Source organism: Marmota flaviventris, chromosome 12, assembly GCF_047511675.1.
Source record: "Marmota flaviventris isolate mMarFla1 chromosome 12, mMarFla1.hap1, whole genome shotgun sequence".
Lineage (NCBI taxonomy): Eukaryota > Metazoa > Chordata > Mammalia > Rodentia > Sciuridae > Marmota > Marmota flaviventris.
In genome coordinates, this window is record NC_092509.1 from 44,544,735 (window position 1) to 44,564,904 (window position 20,170).

The 20,170-nt window shown below is 34.4% G+C and overlaps 1 protein-coding gene across 17 annotated transcripts in view; it reads left to right on the forward strand.

The window, feature by feature from the left end:
* The window catches only part of Znf438 (zinc finger protein 438), a 194,530-nt gene that overhangs the window by 99,480 nt on the left and 74,880 nt on the right, over nt 1–20,170 (forward strand). The window lies entirely within an intron of this gene.

The window sequence follows — 20,170 nt, forward strand, 5'->3', positions numbered from 1 at the left end:
AGGACCCAGCCTAATCTGGTATGACCCCATCTTGATTAGATTTCATTTGCAAAGACTGCTTTCAAATGAGGTCACATTCACAGGTACCAGGGTTAGTACTTCATGTCATTTATGGGGACATAATTTAACCCATGATAGATGACATATATCTTTGTGGAAAGAGGAAAAATTAAGAGCAGGGATACTTTAATCAGAGTGTCCACATTCAAATTTACAGCTTATTTGCTTTGTGGTTTTAGACAAGTTGATTTCTCAGAGCCTCAGTGTCTTCATCTGTAAAATGGGGATAATGGCACCTGATTCATAGGTTTGCATTGAAGACAAAATAAGTTAATATTTATATAAAGCACTTAGAAGAGTGCCTGGCACATACTATATGCTCAGTAAATCAATTTTTTGTCATTATAATTTTTGTCATTAACTTATTCATACATAAATGTATACATAGAGTATCAGTGCACAAAAAAAAAAACTATTAATAGGATAGCCTAATGAAAGAAAATATGGATACACTAAAGGTAGTAGGTATAAGTAGTGCATGGAAACAAAACTTGAACCAGAGAGAGAGGCTGGAATTTTAATAAAATGTTATTTTTAATGCAAATTATTGCAATATGTCAAAAACAATTTAGCCTGCTCCCTCTTTTAGATTACCTGCCTAGCCCCTGTGTGCACTTGAAGCTGACTGAAATCCCAAGAGAGAACTTTAAACCCAGAAGTATAGATGCTGACTATTGGGTTGGTAAGCACAAGTGGCCTGTAGATAATAATGAGGCAGTTCATCTGGGGAGAATGCCTATGGAACCGATATCTAAGCATTCCTACCTGTCTCTTGGGAAGCATGATCTTACCTTCTACCTGCTTCCCCAAAATCTTTAGGTTTAAGTAATTCTGATCTCTAATTTTGGCTCAGAGATTGAGGTTGAATAATTTTTTAAAAAAATTTAAATCATACTTTTATTTTGAGGTGTATTTTTTTACTCTTTGACATAGACTTGATATAAGAAAATCATACAACTTGAACTTTATTAAAAACCGAGACAAGAGCACTGATAAAATTTAAAGCAACTGCAAGAATGTTTGAAGTACCAGGAAGGAAGCTGTTCTGTAGGTGATTGGCTGTTGGATTTGTAGTACTACAGAATATATATATCTCATTCTCAAAGATAGTGCTACCTTAGAAACATGCAAATATCAAATAAAGTCAAAGTATCTTACCCAAATGGTGGAAGGGACATATATATGTATGTTAATTCTGATTTGTGACTTTATTTGAATAAAGGAAATTAAGCTATTTAATTTTTGGTAAATGAGTAGAATTTTATAGTTTTGAGTATCAATAATTGGAACATTTAGATTCAATGATGTATCCATCAGGACTCCTTCATCACTGAAAGGAAGCCAGCTTAAACCAGCTTATGAAAATAAAGGGAACTTAATTGTTTATGTAATTGTGATTTCCAGAAGTGCATCTGACTTCAGGCATGGTTACAGCCAGGAACTCAAATGATCTCATCTGGATTCTTCTTTCAGCTTGGCTGATTTCTTTATTTGTCATTTGTCAGAGGCATATGGCCAGTAAGCTGATCACTAGCAATTTAAGATTGTCTTCCTTCTGGTTTAATAATTCCAACTAAGAGAACTTGTCAGGCCAAATATCCACCTATCTGCCTCAAAGAAGATGTGCATTGACTCTGTTTGACCACTTGTGTGGCCATTTGAAAAATCAGTGTGACCTAGGAATGGTATATACTGGTGGGCCAGCCTGGTCTGCTATAGGAGAGGGACACTGCCCAGTGACTGTAAGCCTCACTGGGATCTCATGCAGTGGGAGAGGCTTTCTCAAGGGAAATAGGAAAAGGGAGATGAGAATGTGTTCTCAGTAAACCAAGACGGACATGACTTCAAATCATTATAAATGGTATGTGAAATAATTCACATAGTAATTTTTGGCTTTACAATGGCAGTGAAACAACTTTCTGCTGCCTTCTACAAAAGAAATTTATATAAAAACAAAGAGTATAGATGCAAAAATTCCAGCTCTTTATTTGATGAGAGGTAGGTGACCTCAATAACTCTGATGCATAAGCTTTGAAGACAGAAAGATTTGATGCTATGACTAGGTATAACAAAGGAATGTGAAATTCTAATCACTAGAGAGACAATGGCAGTGTTATCAGGGGACTAGAGAAGGAGGTGTGGCTTGGTGTTAAAAGCATATCATCAGCTGAAAGTCTGTCTCAGGACTAGTTGGACTCTTATGTCCTCACCTCACTCCAGCCAGAAAAAAAAACTGTCTTCTCTATATCTTAGGAATTGGAAGCTTTCTTCTCTGGAAGAAACTATGAGAATCTATAGACAGTGACAGTGGACAGTAGGGTTAAGGGAAAGTCTGCCCTGCTTGCTGGTAGAGATCCAGAAAAAAGAAATGTCACGAACAACAGCTTATTATCAATACTCAAATGGAAACATTAGAATGAAGGCAGGATTTGCAAAATGTCATTTTTTTCCTTGTCCTGGCATAGGATGATTTGAAGTGACAAAGTTTGGGTTGTAATCTCTTAAAATGATTGGTCTTTATTTTTCAACATGTGTAAAGCTGAATAATTTGAACAACAAAGTATTAGACTGTTAGCTTTTGTCATACCTTTCACCAATGATGAAGAAAGAGTTGTGAAGGCTGTTTTCTTCTAAAAATTTGAGGAGGCATCAAAATTTGAAATTTAGCATACATGTACTTTAAATTATCTTACATTACTTTAAAAATACTATTTTTAAGATTCAGTAAATACTATTCTTGTCTATGTAACTAATAAAATGTGTTATATTAAAAATCTTCAAATTACAGTTCGGGATTTTTGTACATTCTAAATTTTAGTCTGTAAATATTATAAAAGCGTTGAAATTCTGAAGCATTGTCAGGTTGCCACCTTTTGAATTGGTTTCTAAAGCTTAATGAAATGGAAGGCAAATGTCTTTCCCTTCTTAAAACAAGAAGTTTTATTTTATTCTTTGTTGTAGTATAATGAGACCAAAATAATGTGAAAAATTAAAAATGAAATTGCACCAGAATTTTATTTGCCAATATAACTTTTTTAAAAAAATTGTGCTGCATTGCTTTTGCTGAAAAACCAGATCAACTAATCCATATGAATTCTCTATTTTTAAGAGGATTTTTGTGGTTTTGTTTTGGCTTAGTGAGGTCAAGAATTTTAAATTAGAATTATAGAATTGGAAGGTATCCCTCTTATTCATTTTACAAATGAAAGAACTCAAGTCCTGAGAAGTCATAATTTATCCAGGGTCACAAGCTAATAGTGAGGGTCAGATGAGAATCAGGGCCTCCTGGCCATCAATTCAGTGATTTTTATAAAAGACTTCTTGGGTTTATTTTTACTACCATCACTTTATGTGCAGTATCCATAATTTATTGCATTAGGCTCAGTTAGCAAATTACAAGTTTTTGTTTAATCCTCTAAAGCTGAAGGAACCTCTGGGATTAGGAATACTGACAGTGACAGAAAGCATGGATAGCAGGAAGCATTTTTAAGACTCTTTGGCTGGGGTGGGGGCTGTCCCTTGGTTAGACTCTGATCCTGCTCCCTACCAGGAACTCCTGTGTTTATTTTTCTCTAGTACTTGATTCTGCCTTCTGGAAGATTCTTCCTTGACCATTTTTTTCACCTACAGTCACACTTATGTGGGCATTGGGAAATATGTCCTTTATTTCCTATTTTTTGTCCATGCATTTAAACATTATTTTAAGAGTCTCTCAAAGGCTTACATATAATGCAACATTTGTGGGGCCTTTGGCCATGTTATTTCCCCAAACTTAGCTATTTTTTTTTATCTATCTTACTGCAGTAAATTCCATGTGCTAGTAAGAGTGACTACATGTTCCAAACTGGCAAGGACAGTCTTATTTTATGTCCCTTGTCTTGGCAGGTTAAGTAATAATGCCCTTTTCTACACTCAGAGCTATCCCAGTTTGGACAGTGAATTGTATAATTACTCTAGGCAATAGCACACCAAAAAAAAAAAAAAAAAACCAAAAACCCTCCAAGCCTGATTTGTTCCTTCGCTTTCTTATATTTCGGTCTCTTTCTCAACCTACTGGGGGTTCTTATTGGACCATTTGAAATGTGTTTTATCTGAAGTTAATATACTTAACTTAATCTGCAGCAAGGTTAAATTCCTCTGTTTACCAGAGAAAGCATAAGGAACCATATTTTGTTCAAAGTTTTTTTTTTAAGTCTTCTTTTTCAATGTGTGAAATCCAGAAGCAGTCAGCTTTTCTACCTCTGAGAGTCCCTCAGATTTCTAGATTCTCAGTTTCCTTTCATTGCTACTCTCAAATCTTTTAGTGCTTGTCTCTTCACATTTCTTTATTATAAATCTTTGATAAAGACAGCAAATAGTACTTTGTAATTCAGACATTCTGTTTTCCATTTCTTTTCTCTATAGACATGGGTTTGGTAGACAATTGCATTTGTAAAAATGGAGGTATTCAGTCATCCCTAGGAATCCTCAGGGAATTGGTTTCAAGACCCCTCCCCAAGATACCAAAATCCACAGATATTCAAGTCACTTATGTAAAATGGCATAGTATTCACATATAACTTACACATATCTTCCTGTGTACTTTAAATCATCTCTAGATTATTTAAAATATATTGTTTATGAATAACAACAAGACAAAGTCTGTACATGTTCAGTATATACACATTGGTTTTCAAATAGTTTGAATTCACAGTTATTTGAACCCAAAGATTCGAAGCACAAAAACACAAGAGCTGACTGAAATTTACAGGCAATACGTGCATAGCTTTTAAGTGCTCAGTTCAATGAGTTTTGACAACTGTAACCATTACCCAAAATAAGATACGGAACATTTCCATCACTCCAGATGGATAACCCTTTCCAGTTATTTCCCCGCTTTATACCTCTGGAGCAACTACCTTTTCACTTCTGTCACCAAGGATTATTAGTTTGGCAAGCAGTCTTTTTATTAAATGTTTGGCAAGCAGTCTTTTTATTAAGTGCTTTGTGACTATATGGCATAACTACCTTACTACCTTTTACTTGGTTTCTTCATTTCTAGCTACTAAGCATTTACTATATACTTTAGAGCTTTTCATCTGTGCCTTCCTTAAATATATTGTAGTTGTTTGTTTATTTCTTTTATTAATTTGGGAAAGCTAACTGCTATAATAAGTAGACCCCAAAATTTATTAATAGCTTAAACCCAATTAAAGTGTATTTACCGCTAATGAAATAAAGTACCAAAGGCATTTGTGATCAATAGATAACCGTCCATAACCTGGGCCTTTGAGTTCTTTAGCAACTGGGGAACGAACATGAACACACCTTATCTGCTTCTGAAAAACTGCAATCCAGAAGTTGACACTCAGTCACTTCCACTGATATTTTTCTGGAGAGTACTATTCACAAAGCTACATCTGGAACAAGGGACAAAGACCTGGAAATGTAAACTCTGGCAGGGTAAATGTTTCCCAGTGACAGCCCCAACACTATAACAGGGAAAAGTGATGTCTGGATAGTTAATGTCACAGCTTTTATTTTATTTTAATGATACAATACCACATTGCATTTCTTTTTTGTCATGGTACTTACTTTTTTTGTATTATATGTTCTTTTATGTTTTCTATATAAACATTTCAGAATTTAAAACTGAAATAAAATGGTATTGCTTTCTCTATGATAAAAATGCTAAAGAGCAAAACGAAGTTATTTTCCCTTGATTATTCTGATAAAATTAAAATTAGTTTTGGGCATCAACAGATATAATTTTAACTTTTAAAAGACATAAAAGCCTGATCTCACCATTTTATTCAAAATTGGGCTAGAAAGCCCAGCCAGCAGAGTAAGTAAAAGGGAGGCAGAGAGGAGCCTAAGAGAAAAGGTGCAGGAATGGAAAGAAGGAAAAAATACATCATCATTGGCATTGATATAGTTGTCCATGTGGGAAACTGTCAGAACACTACAACTAAATTATTAGAGTTAATGAATTAGGAAGATTTTTTAAAATACAGAGTCAGCATAGGAAAAACAGTTGCTTTTCTATAGAACAGAAACAAACAACAAAATAGAAAATAATGATAACCATTAATATCCTACATAGCCATGGATTATTTATCAAAATTAAGAAGTTAACATTGATAGAGTAATGTTAACTAAATTACAAGCTTTCATTCAGGTTTTCCCAGTTTTTCTTTGCCACATTTTTTGTTTCAGGATCAATTCAGGACACCACTTGCATTCGGTAGCCATATCTCTTCAGTCTTCTCCCATTTGTGGAGTTTGTTGCTGTTGATGCTGCTGTTTTCCTTGTCTTTTCCAGGCTTTATACTTTTGAAGAGTAGTGGTCATGTCTTTTTTAGAATGGGACTCAATTTGATTTTGTCTTATGTTTTCTCATGATTATGTCACTTCATATCAGAGAGTAAATTACATCAACATGATTTATTGCTGGTGGTGTTAACTTTGTTCACTTGGTTAAGATGGTCTCTGCCAGAGTTCTCCACAGTAAAGTTACTACAGTGTTCCCCTTTTATCCATCGGGAACATGTTCCAAGACCTCCAATGGATGTTGAAACTGCTGATAGTACCAAACCCTATAGATACTATGTTTTTTCCTATATATTATCTATAAGAAATTTTAATTTATAAATTAGGCACAGAAAGAGATTAACAATAATAGCTATAATAAAATGGAATAATTACTATTATAATTATATTTATGTAATATAATGTAATTTTTTTATTTTTGAGAGTATATGGTTCTTTGTAATCAGTGAGATATTTTAATCATATACCTTGCAGTATTGTTACATAGTACTAGGGTTAATCTGTTCTTCCCTATTTTATGCCCTGGTGCTTCTTTAGCACTTTTATGACTATAGATCCTGTTGGGCATCTTCTATCAGAAAAGCCTCGTTTAATCACAGTTGAGTACTTGCTTGGGATGATATATCTTGTTTTATTAATCAACTGCCTCAACTGTGTTAGAAATGCAGCTACAACTCCACAGGTGGATCTCTCCGGTAATTTTTATATTTTTCAGACCAGGACTATTCCTGAGTCTAACCATTCCTTACTTACAGTAAATGGCTTGGTATTACTCACATCACGGGATCCTCTCATGTGTTGTGTAACACAATTCAGTCAATCAGAAGATACTTTGTTTATGTCTTCTGCCCCAAATTTAATGCCTTTTCTTAAAAAGCACTTATCATGCACTTTTATCACCAGCTAGCCAGGCTGGCTACCTAAGCTGGATTCACAAAAGCTGGCTACATTAGTAACTAAGAAAATGGCCAAAAAAAAAAAATCATGCAACACACAGAAATACCTTTTGCTTGCAGAAATCAGGGACAACTCTCAACCTTTAGGGTCCATTGGAAAGAGAGAGAGCATGCCTGAGACTCTATTTATTGAGGGGAAGATACTTTTGAAAGTTCCACCCAAATGATGGAAGGGTTGGGTTTCAGGGGGGTGTAGCCCGTCCCATTGGGTGACTGCCCACTCTCAGAGCTTCATTCCCCTGCTGACCAGAGGTGAGGTCCACCTGCTTTAGTGCACAGTGGAAGACAGTCCCACACCTCTATCACTTAAGGATAAGGGTACATGTTCATTCCTATGTGGCAGCTCCCCACATATACCCCCTTTTTTATATGTAAATACACCGAAGGGTTATAACTCCCAGTCACTGGATTCTTTGTCTGAGGATGTCATGACCTCCTATTGTGACATAAAAAGAATGAGTAGAAAACATATCATTTCAATAACATACCATATAGAATGTTTCAGCATATTTTTTGGATTAAAGTCATTCAATTAACTTCAAAAGATCCAGGTTATTATTATTACTCTGACAAACACTCACTAGAAGATTTTTAATCTTTTCCCAATTTTATTGGGAAGCATTGTATTTGGCCATAGTAACACAGACATATTTATAATTAGCATGGCATTCAAGCCTTGCCTTAAACCATAGAGAAGAGATCTCATTTGTATTATTTATTACAGTGGCTTCTAGAGCATACAACTTAGTTTCAATCCTTCCATCAATATTCATCTGACTATGGAGGATCTGGGAAGTAATTTAAGCCAAATTATTAAGAATATTTACATTTGTAAGTTTAAAACATAGCCACAAAGGCTGTAATTGTAGAAACAATGAATAAATTTAAAGTAGTCACTTTAAGGATCATGAGATCAAGAGCTTGCCTAGGTCTGTTTAATTGGCATGCACCTGTTTCGAAGGCTGAACATGAAATTCAGCATACCAGGGTTCTGAAATGTTAGCTGGCAGTAGGACAAAGGAAGGTTGATGAAAGATCAGTGTTCTTTTCCTCTATTATACCTAATGATACAATTAGATAAGTTGCATTTTTTATAGGCTACAGGATATTTATCATCCTTTCTCTTAATTCTCACATTTAAGAATTCTCTTAGGTTTGTCAGTAATGCAAAAATTTTGGGGCAGAAGTTAAGCACCAGACACCCTTATGGATGCCATCTCTCTAAAGGTTAAAGCCTCTAGGAGTCATGGCATCCTCATGTAATTGTCTTTGTCAATTCTAGGAGACCAGTCTAAAATATATCCACTATTTTTAGACACCTTATGTTATACTGTCAAGACATTTGCACAATCCATCCACTTAGGAATGGTGCCAATTTTATTGTAGAATGATTAGGGCAATAATATGTTGGTAGATACTTTATGTAAATAACTGGCCTGTATAGAAAAATTCGATTTTAATAATCTTTCTATTTTGACAGTTGTCCAGATATGTCAGTGTAGTCTTAATTTCCAAGGACCAGCATGATTGGCTGGTTTAGGTTACCCATATGCTGTCTCCCACCCCCCCCCCCCCAAAAGATACTCTTAGACAGCCAGCATTTTTATCATGGGAACAACATATAGGTATAGCTGACCATTATAGTCAGTACAATTAATCTAGTCACATGGATGAATTTTCTAGTCCACACCGTAAAGTACATTAAAAAGTGCACTTGGGAAATGGGTCCACAGAATTCTCTTCATAAGTTTTACCTACCTGACAAGCTCGTTAAGCTGCATGGCTGTAAACTCTGCAGCTAGAGATTTACCTTCCTGTATCAGGTTTTTCAGCCATTTCCAGGATAACAGGTTTAAACTGTTTTGAAATCTGATTTAACTTACTAAATCATATTCAGCAGCAGTAAGACTTTTAATATCACAATTTAAGAAAAAATTTTGAAATATTTGTAAGATTTAGTATGTGTATATAGGATCCTGTTTTCCCCTTATTTCTTTGTTAAAATTGAATAGAGGCTTGGCATAAGTTATACTATCATTAGGTGAATAGTATAGTACAAGTATTTAAATAATAAGAAAAGATTTATTATCTCTAGCTGGTTATGAAACTTGACAAAAGTCATTTAAAGGGACCATAGTAAATAGAAACTTAATCTTTACCAAATATACGACTTGATTTTAATAGAATTATCCAAAATGAAGAATGTAATAAGTTGTATATAAAAATTTGTGTTGTGAAATTAGCTCTAGATTAACTTAAATGACTCTCTTAATTTGGAATGAGGCTAGAGCCAGAGTTTTAAACTTAAGAATGGTGTCCTTTACTAGCAGCATGAGAAATATATAGAGACATCTTTCCAAAATAGAAAATATATGTTTAATAAACATAGGAAAAATATTTTGTTTTTTTACCATTAACAAAAACTGAAATAGAAAACTGAATATCCCTTTATTTACTAATCCATTAAAAATTGTTATTATTGTTATCAAACTTAATGCTGACCTAAGTATGTGGAGTTAGTACTTCAAAAATTGATGGGCAAAAATAAGTCAATAGTATTGTTTGAGACCGTGATCTGATTTAGAATTTTATATGGCATTAAGCTAGCAATGACATTTTGAGGGATTCATGTCAAAACAGTCTTTATGTATAAACAGTTATATGAACATGTTTAATAACTTGATGTAATAAGCTCTAATAATTATGTATAGTTTATGTCTTTACTAATTTTTAAAATACCAATGTATGATGTAGGGCACTACCTTGTTTTTAAAGTAAAGAATGGGCTTATCACATTTAAGTTCTGTATTGAGATAAACTAGTGGCTGTTGAGCTGACTTGTTTATGGCTGTCTGTCTAATATTTTAGGGGTGACTATTTTTAGAGTTATTTTTCTCTGTGATAAACTGATGACAGGGGCTCAAAGTAAACCCTGTTTCAGTGTTATAGAGGCTTTCAAAGTTTTTTTTTAATAACTTAAAAGAGGAGTAACATTTTTATTTAGGAAGTTTATTTCTTTTGGCATCAAGACTAGTATTTTGGTCTTTTTCTATCTTTATGTTTTTTTTCTTTTATTTGATCTCTATTTAAATTATGGTGTAACATCTAAATTTGCATAGGACCATGTTAGTTTCTGCAATCCCTTGAAAATGGGTGGCCCTCTATAAATTTAGGGTGCTATGTACTGTCTCTTTGAGTTTCATAAAAACAGTAGGATTTTTCTAAAGGCTTACTAAAATAATAATAATTATTATTATAATAATTATATATAATATATTGTTATATAATTATAAATTAATATTATTTTATATTACCTGTTGGATCCTGTTTATCCCTGGGGAATTGTCTGTGCTCCAAACAACCAGGTTTGTCCCTATTCTGTGTTTTTGGGACAAGATTAAGATAGATCTTTTTAAAATTGTTCTTAGGATGGCCTTCTATTTTAATTTTAGCTAAGTAATAGCATAATATCTAGGTGAGGTCAGACACCTGGCATAAGTTCTGAAATATATTTGGATCTCTTGAAAATCTCTCTGAATTTGTTCTTATCTGTATTAAGCTAGAGAGGTTTCTTTTGTTTAAGGCCTTGTCTCATGGTAGTGACTGAGGCCAGACCTACAATATATGAAAATAAGACACCTCTTTTGATCATTGTAATTCATTTTGATGTTACATGTAAAATGGATAAATTAAAATAACCTTTAATCCCTTCCTGAGAGAAGGTCTCAAAATATCTTTATATTTCATAATATTATCCTTTAAATGGATCAGTGTCTCTCAGTTGTCTTTAAAAAATATGATTAAGGGTACTTCCCAATGAAGGAAGCTGCATATAAGTCTGATAATATATCTTGTGGGTAATAGGTCCAGTCAGAGAACCCTACATGATACAAATGAATTCCCAATAAAATTTGTAGCTTCTGTTGCTCAAAATTAACATGTAGCCTTAATTTGGAGAACATCAGTTTTAATAAAATGTTCTCTTAAATCTCACAGATATTTTAGAAACTTATATATTTAACAAACAAAATTAATATGTAAGAATTAGCAGTAATTATCATAATTATGATGTTTTCAAATCAATTAAATGTAGTCTTTGAAGAGAAGTTTCAAAATTCGAACTCAAGGTAATATTTGAAGACATTTATTGTTTAATCAAGGATGTGTGAATCTTAATTCACTATAAATTATTCCTTGTTTAAACAGCAAGAATCACTAGGCATAAACTTAATGTTTCAATAAGTTCTGTCATTCAAAATTTGGACAAAAATCTTTATTTACATCAGCATAATAAGATCAGGGAAAAGCCTGAAATATCCTAAAACTGATCATTTTATATATTTATAGTCAGTTCAGTTATATATGAATCTGTTTTTCAATTACCTTAACTTCTTATATCACTGTCTAGATAATCACATAAAGATTTCTATGTTCAGGGGCTGGGGTTGTGGCTCAGTGGTAGAGTGCTCACCTAGCACGTGTGAGGCCCTGGATTCGATCCTCAGCACCACATAAAAATAAAATAAATAAAATAAAGATATTGCGTTCAACTACAACTAAAAAATAAAATAAGAAATATTATTTTTAATTGATTTTATTTTTTAAATACATGACAGTGGAATGCATTACAATTCTTATTAAACATATAGAGCACAATTTTTTATATCTCTCTATATAAAGTATGTTCACACCAATTCATACCTGTACTTGGATAATGATATCCATCACATTCCACCAGTATTGCTAACCCCCTGCCCCCTCCCTTCCTCTCCTACCCCTCTGCCCTATCTAGAGTTTGTCAATTCCTCCCATGCTCCCCCTCCCTACTCCACTATGAGTCAGTGACCTTGTATCAGAGAAAAAGTCAGCATTTATTTGGGGGTGGGGTGGGGGGAATTGGCTAACTTCACTTAGCATTATCTTCTCCAGTGCCATCCATTTACCAGCAAATGCCATGATTTTATTCTCTTTTATTGCTGAGTAATATTTCATTGTGTATATATGCCACATTTTTTACTCCATCTACTGAAGGGCATCTAGGTTGGTTCCACAGTTTAGCTATTGTGAATTGTGCTGCTGTAAGCATTGATGTGGCTGTGTCCCTGTAGTATGCTGTTTTTAAGTCCTTTTAGTATAGACCGAGGAGAGGGATATCTGGGTCAAATGGTGGTTCCATTCCCAGTTTTCTAAGGAATTTCCATACTACTTTCCATATTGGTTGCACCAATTTGCAGTCTCACCAGCAATGTATGAGTGTGCCTTTTTCTCCATATCCTCGCCAACACTTATTATTGTTTGTCTTCATAATAGCTGCCATTCTAACTGAAGTGAGATGCTATCTTAGAGTAGTTTTGACTTGCATTTCTCTAATTGCTAGAGATGATGAACAATTTTTCATATATTTGTTGATTGATTGTGTATCCTCTTCTGAGAAATATCTGTTCATGTTCTTGGCCCATTTATTGATTGGGTTATTTGTTTTTTTGGTGCCTAGCTTTTAGAGTTCTTTATATACCCTAGAGATTAATGCTATAGCTGATGTGTAAGGGGCAAAAATTTGCTCCCAAGATGCAGGTGCTCTCTTCACCTCACAGATTGTTTCTTTTGCTGAGAAGAAACATTTTAGTTTGAGTCCATTTCATTTATTGATTCTTGGTTTTACTTTTTGCACTATAGAAGTCTTATTAAGGAAGTTGAGGCCTAATCCCACATGATGAAGATTAGGGCCTCCTTTTTCTTCTATTAGACGCAGGGTCTCTGGTTTAATTCCTAGGTCCTTGACCCACTTTGAGTTGAGTTTTGTGCATGGTGAGAGAGAGGGGTTTAGTTTCATTTTTTGCGTATGGATTTCCAGTTTTCCCAGCACCGTTTGATGAAGACGCTATCTTTTCTCCAGTGCATGTTTTTGGCACCTTTGTCTAATATAAGATAATTATAATTTTGTGGGTTAGTCTCTGTGTCCTCTATTCTGTACCGTTGGTCTACTAGTCTGTTTTGGTGCCAATACCATGCTGTTTTTAACAAAAACAGTTAACAACTATTGCTTTGTAGTATAGTTTAAGGTCTGGTATAGTGATGCCACCTGCTTCATTCTTCCTGCTAAGGATTGCTTTAGCTATTCTGGGTTTCTTATTTTTCCAGATGAATTTCATGATTGCTTTTTCTATTTCTATTAGAAATGCCATTGGGATTTTGATCAGAATTGCATTAAATCTGTATAGTGCTTTCAGTAGTATGGTCATTTTGATAATATGAGTTCTGCCTATCCAAGAGCAAGGTAGATCTTTCCATCTTCTAAGGTATTCTTTAATTTCTTTCTTTAGAGTTCTATAGTTTTCATTGTATAGATCTTTCACCTCTTTCATTAAGTTGATTCTCAAGTATTTATTTTATTTATTAATTTTTTGAGGCTACTGTAAACGGGGTAGTTTTTCGCATTTCCCTCTCAGAGGATTTGTCACTGATCTGCAGAAATTCATTTATGGGTGCTGATTTTATATCCTGCTACTTTGCTGAATTCATTTATTAGTTCTAGAAGTTTTCTGGTGGAGCCTTTTGGGTCTTCTAGGTATAGAATCATATTGTCAGCAAATAGTGCTAATTTAAGTTCTTTTCCTATACGTATGTCTTTAATTTCTTTCTTCTGTCTAATTGCTCTGGCAGTATTTCTAGAACTATATTAAATTGGAGTGGTGAAAGAGAGCATCCCTGTCTTGTTCCAGTTTTTAGAGGGAATGCCTTCAATTTTTCTCCATTTAGAATGATGTTGACCTGGGGCTTATATAGCCTTTATGATGTTGAAATATGTTCCTGTTATCCCTAGATTTTCTAGTGTTTTGAACAGGAAGGGGTGCTGTATTTTGTCAAATGCTTTTTCTGCATCTATTGAGATGATCATATGATTCTTATCTTAAGTCTATTGATGTGATGAATTACATTTATTGATTTCCTTATGTTGAACCAACCTTACATTCCTGGGATGAATCCCAGTTGATCATGGTGCATGATCTTTTTGATGTTTTTGTATTTGATTTGCCAGAATTTTATTGAGAATTTTTGTATCTATGTTCATCAGAGATATTGGTCTGAAGTTTCTTTCTTTGATGTGTCTTTGCCTGGTTTTGGAATCAGGGTGATATTGGCCTCATAGAATAATTTTGGAAGTACTGCCTCTTTTTCTATTTCCTGAAATAAATTGGTATTAGTTCTTCTTTAAAGGTTTTGTAGAACTCGACTATGTATGCATCCCATCCTGGGCTTTTCTTGGTTGGTAGGCTTCTGATGGCATCTTCTATTTCATCACTTGATATTGGTCAGTTTAAATTGTATATATCTTCCTAATTCAATCTGGGCAAAAAAAAGAAAATTATTTATTCAGGAAAATCCTTCTATCATTAAAATTTAGAATATATAAAAGCCTTTTCTTTTTACCCAGAGATAATTTCTTTCTTCCTCTTAGGACTCTTCCAATTTCTTATTCTCTATACAGAAGTATTTCTTTCTCTCTCCTACTAGAATTCTTCCTTGGGTATATTTTGGAATAATTCCTGTAAATCTTAGAATCTAAACAGTTGTTGTATTTTAATAAGAAGAGTTACTTCAAATGAAATGTAGCCAAGGCTTTTTGGATATCTCTGTTTACAGAATTATATCTATCATTTTATAAAAACCTGAACAATAATTTAGGAATTAGAGATTACTTGATGGTTATATGTCAACCTTATAATTTAATGAGTATTTCTTGGAATAAACATTTTATAGTAAATTACATTTACCTTAAATATCTCTAAAAAGCAGAGCATCAGATAAATGCATGTATAAAAAAATATAAATTATATGATTCCTGTTGAGGGAAAATGATTAGAAGCAAATAGACATATATTAATTATCCTCTAAATTAAAGACTATACATTATTTACGTAACTGGGAAAATATGCATTAAGAATAAAAGTATAGCTTATGATTATGTAATCATAAATCTTACGAAACCCTGTGCTTCTTAAAAGTATTTGGATCCATTTTAACTTACTTTTAACTAGGAGTTCACCCTTATATCTAGGTGATGTCACATCATGCAGTTAAAATAAGATCCTTGTGCATACATTTATGTATTTTTTGTATTTACATAGTAGAAGTGAAAAGAATAAGGATTCTTTGGTCGTCATGGGAACACTGTGAGAAAAGATCTCAGATTGCTGGCTTTCTGTCCTCATGACAAGCAAATGCACCCCATAACTTTTAAAAATGAAATTAAGCTATAAGCATATGCATAGTATCTCATTAATGTAACGTTATCTTTGCAATTTCTCCTTAATAATATAGCCATAGAAAATTCCTAGAGGAACCTGTAGGATAAAAAATCAGATTATTTAGCTTTGAGAACAAGTCAGGCTGAGAGCTGCAGTGGAAGAGTTTGCTGAATTAGATTTTGTCTGAAAATAAATATTTTTGTTAAAGGGAACATATTAAAAACCATGAAAAGAAATTTTCTGACAGTGGGGCACAGCTTTCATAACTCCAGTTGTCAGCCTGTGGGAGACAGATAGTATAGGTTAGTGGTTGGGCAGTGGGAGTGGAAGCTCTGTTTGAGTGGTGGTAGTAAGGTAGTAAGGTGGTAGGAAGGTCACTTGGTTGGGGGATTCTTCCAGGTTTTGCTGGAAGAATCCAAAGTTTTGCTTGAAATTGTAGGATTTTTACTCCCTGTGTTGTCTCTTCTGACCATGGCAGTCCTTGGTTGAAGCTTGGCAGCGCCCAGCAGCGCGTGTTTGTGGCTCTGTGCAGTCCAGTCGGTGCTCCTGCGATGGGTTACCATGGTTAGTGTGTAGCGGAGCAGGTCACATTGGCATCTGGACCAACAAAGGACCCTTTGGCTGGCTGAGCCTTGCCTGTCCCGTTGCCCGCTGTTGTGCCCTTTGCCTGGTACCTGGCACTGGGCCTGTTTGTCTGCATTTCCCCACTTCAAATCCCCTTGACCTTTCATGGGCACTCCGCCATTTTCCCTTGGGTTGTGGATGTTCCGGTGGCGGCAACGTGCCCTTGCTTTGCTGTTCCCTCAGGCACCCAGTGCAGGGGGGAGCAGCCAGGCTTGTGTCCCTGTGAGTCCCGGCCAGCGGCCAGCATCCGCCTAATGGTGGCACAAAGCCACAGTGCAAAATGAGCCTCCCCTGGTGCTGCCATATTGTATTGCCTGGGCAGGATCCTTTGAGCTGGTCTCTGTGACTTGTGTTGACCTTAGCACTTTCTCAGTCAGTGGACCGTTTCCCTGCATCTTCCCCTTGCAGTGCCTCCTGCAGATGTCTCAGAAATCTTTCAACTGAAAAGCAGGCTCCAGCAACAGAAGCTGGTGCCAATGTCCTGCACATGGACATTGTGGGCCAGACTAGGTTATCTAAGGAGCAAAAGTATTGCTGGCAGTGGGTCTGCAAGGATAAGTTAAAGACCCCATAGGGAAGAGCAGCCAAAGCCTTACATCTGCATGAGAGTAGCAACTGGGTTACAGCTCACTCAGTTTCAGTATTCGGTAAGGCTGCAGTAAGAGGCTCAGTAGATTTATTAGCCCAATTTAAATTGCCTGAATAATTCTAGAAAGTAATAATCAAATAAAAAAATTTAAATACTTTATTTCTCTAGAAGCATAGATTTCTGGAATTTTAACGTTCCATAATAAAACAATTTTTCCTCTCGCTCTTCTTTCTCTAAACATTAATCTCCAGTATACAAATCCAAATTTTCTTATCTAAAACATTTCAAAACACAAAAAATCCACATTAATTCCACAATAAGCCCTAAAAACCATGCCTTTCTTATGAGAGAGAGAGCTACACTTTAACCATATACATATTATCAACTACCTTAAACACAATCCTAGTGGGGACTCCATTTATGGCCAGCTAGCCAGGCTGGTGACATGAGCTGGGTTCACAAAAGCTGGCTACATTAATAACTAAGAAAATGGCAAAAGAAGCACGCAACACACAGAAATACCTTTTGCTTGCAGGAATCAGGGAGGCCTCTCAACCTTAAAGGTCCTTGGAAAGAGAAAGAAAGCATGCCTGAGACCCTATTTATTGAGGGGAAGACACTTGAGAAAGTTCCACCCAAATGAGGGAAGGAATTGAGTTTCAGGGGGGGTGTAACCCAGTCCCATTGGGTGACTGCCCACTCCTGGAGCTTCATTCCCCTGCTGAGCAGAGGTGAGGTCCACCTGTTTTGTCCACTGCTGAAGCCAGTCTCACACCTCCATTACTCAAGGCTAAGGGTACATCCTCACTCCTATGTGGCATCTCCCGATACACTGTGGCCAGAACTTTTGCAGTTTTAGATTTGACGGTGAAAGTAGCATGAATTTCTTTTGAAAATTTATTCTTGCTGTAGATCTTAGCAACCTCAACAGACAATTTTTTTTTTTTTTTTAAGTTGAGAACATTTACCTTTTTACTTAATGGAAGCATTTGACAGCTTCGTTTTGACACATCCACATTGCCAGCATCACTGCTTTGGGGCTTTAGGGTCATAATTAAGTAACTAAGGGTTACTCAAATATAAGTACTGTGATACCATAACAGTCAATCTTATAACCAAGACAGCTATTAAATGTATGCAGGTAGTATTTATACTGCATCTATACTATGCATCAGCTGTGTATTCATGTCCCCAGTAGAACAGAGTGAGATTTCATCACACTATTCAGAACATTGTGTGATTTAAACTTATAAATTGTTTATTCCTGGAATTTTCCTTTTAATATATTTGAATCATTGTTGAACTCAGGTAACTGAAACCATGGAAAGAAAAACCAAAAATGGAGAATGGAATCATTGTCTAGAAAATGTAATTTTTTACATTTATAATTTGCCTAGCAATATAATATAAATAATTTTTAATAAGTCTAATACATAATGTCTTAGACCTTTAATGATAAAGTTATGAACTTTTATTAGAAGACATTATTAATTTAATGTGGAGAAACACTACATTAATGAATTAGAACACTTAAATGTTGAAAACAATATTATTTCTCAGTGCACATGGAATCAAATACCTAATATTTGGGGAATTTTAATGTTGTTATTATTAATATTTTTAATATAATAAAATGCTATTATTTTAGTAGCATTTTGATGATACTTGACACTATAATTCTGAACTTATATAGGGTAGTTATTCAAAAATTACAAGTGCATGCCTAAAGAATAAGATGTTTTTCCTGCCCTATATCAAGGAGGTCTGGTTTTCCTGCCTTTATATCATGATTTAATATAAAACCATAGTAATTAAGCTAGTGTATGATTTAGGGATATACAAATTGCCCAATGGAAAACAATAGAGAATTCAGAAACAGATCCACCTGTATATAGAAACTTTGTTTTATTATAAAACTGGTGTGTACTGGTCAATGAAAAGTGGACACAGTTTTCAGTATATGGCTTAAGGCATTAGACTGTCCATACGAAAGAGAATGAAGTGGGATTCTCAAACACAATGGGAAAAAAAAGTTAAAATGTTTTAAATTAACAATTATAATTAAATTTAATTATAAAACTAAAAATTAGAAGAAGCAGAATTCAGGAAAGAAGTTGAAGAAAAACCAAAACTTTCAAAGAAATGAAAACAAGAATTTGAAAGAGTGTAAGAGAAAAAAGATGGTGCAGAAATCAGAGGTCATAGAGATTAGAAATGAGAGAAGTAAATAAATTCAAGTGTACATCTGAAGAAATGATAAAATATCTTAGTTTTAAAATATCAATGTTTACAATACGCCAGGAACTATATCATTAACTTTTCTCATGCTTCTGAGTTATATACCAGAAATCAAAAAGTCATCTATAAATTATTTTAATGATGACTCTAATGACAACTTAATTACCCTATCATCTGTAGGTTACTAAAGACTAGAAATCACTTGACTTATAGAGGAATTTGCTCTCACTTTCTCAGCTTGAGGAAATTTTATCAAAAAGGCTTAACTAAGATTTATCAAATGACTGTTATACTTATTACTCTTTTATGTAGAAGCACCCTATTTAATCCAATATACTTAGAAAGGGTTGTAAGAACTATTATTAATTGCAACATATATATGTCAATAAATAATTTTTAGAGAATTTTTTAAAGATCTGTCTTAATTATATTTTTAGCAAAGCTTGTAGCTGTAAATAGAGATTACTTAGTTTAGGGAAAATGGCTGCCATTTAATCTAATTTACAAAGCTAGTCTTCATTTTTAAATTTATCTTTCAAATAAGACATCCTTCTTTCAGTAAAAGTCCAACTTGATTTTTTAACTCAAATAAATATGTTAATATATGCCGCCATGACAACCATCACATGGCAGAATTCTAATTCTAATATAGATAAATAGGTAAGGCACAGAGCCCTGCCATGTGTTGCCTGGATACAGTAATGTACTGCTGCCTTCAGTGTTTCTTTGCTTTGTGCTCACTAAAGTCTCCTAGAGAGATGCTTCTTTAACAGTAATCAGGCTGTGGAAGAAGGAAAGGCTTTAGGTAAAATATCATCTCTACTGCTTTATTTTATCTGATTTATAATATTATAATATGGACCCAAATACTCAATTACTTAATAAAATATATATGAGTTAGGAAAAGAACAATTTCATTGATTAAAGGAGAATTTATACATAGCTTGTTTTAATTTGTCCCCTTCTTTGGCCACCTAGGGTTTTACATCCCAGGAATTATACATTTCTTTTATAAAGTGGAGGAAAGGTAATTGTGAAGTGGGGAAAGGAGCCAGCATGATAACTTGGCTACCAGCGTATTCCCAGAAAGATCAGTATTAGGAAGAATGAAGGTTGAGGAGCTAGAAATTGGTTGTCTTAAAACG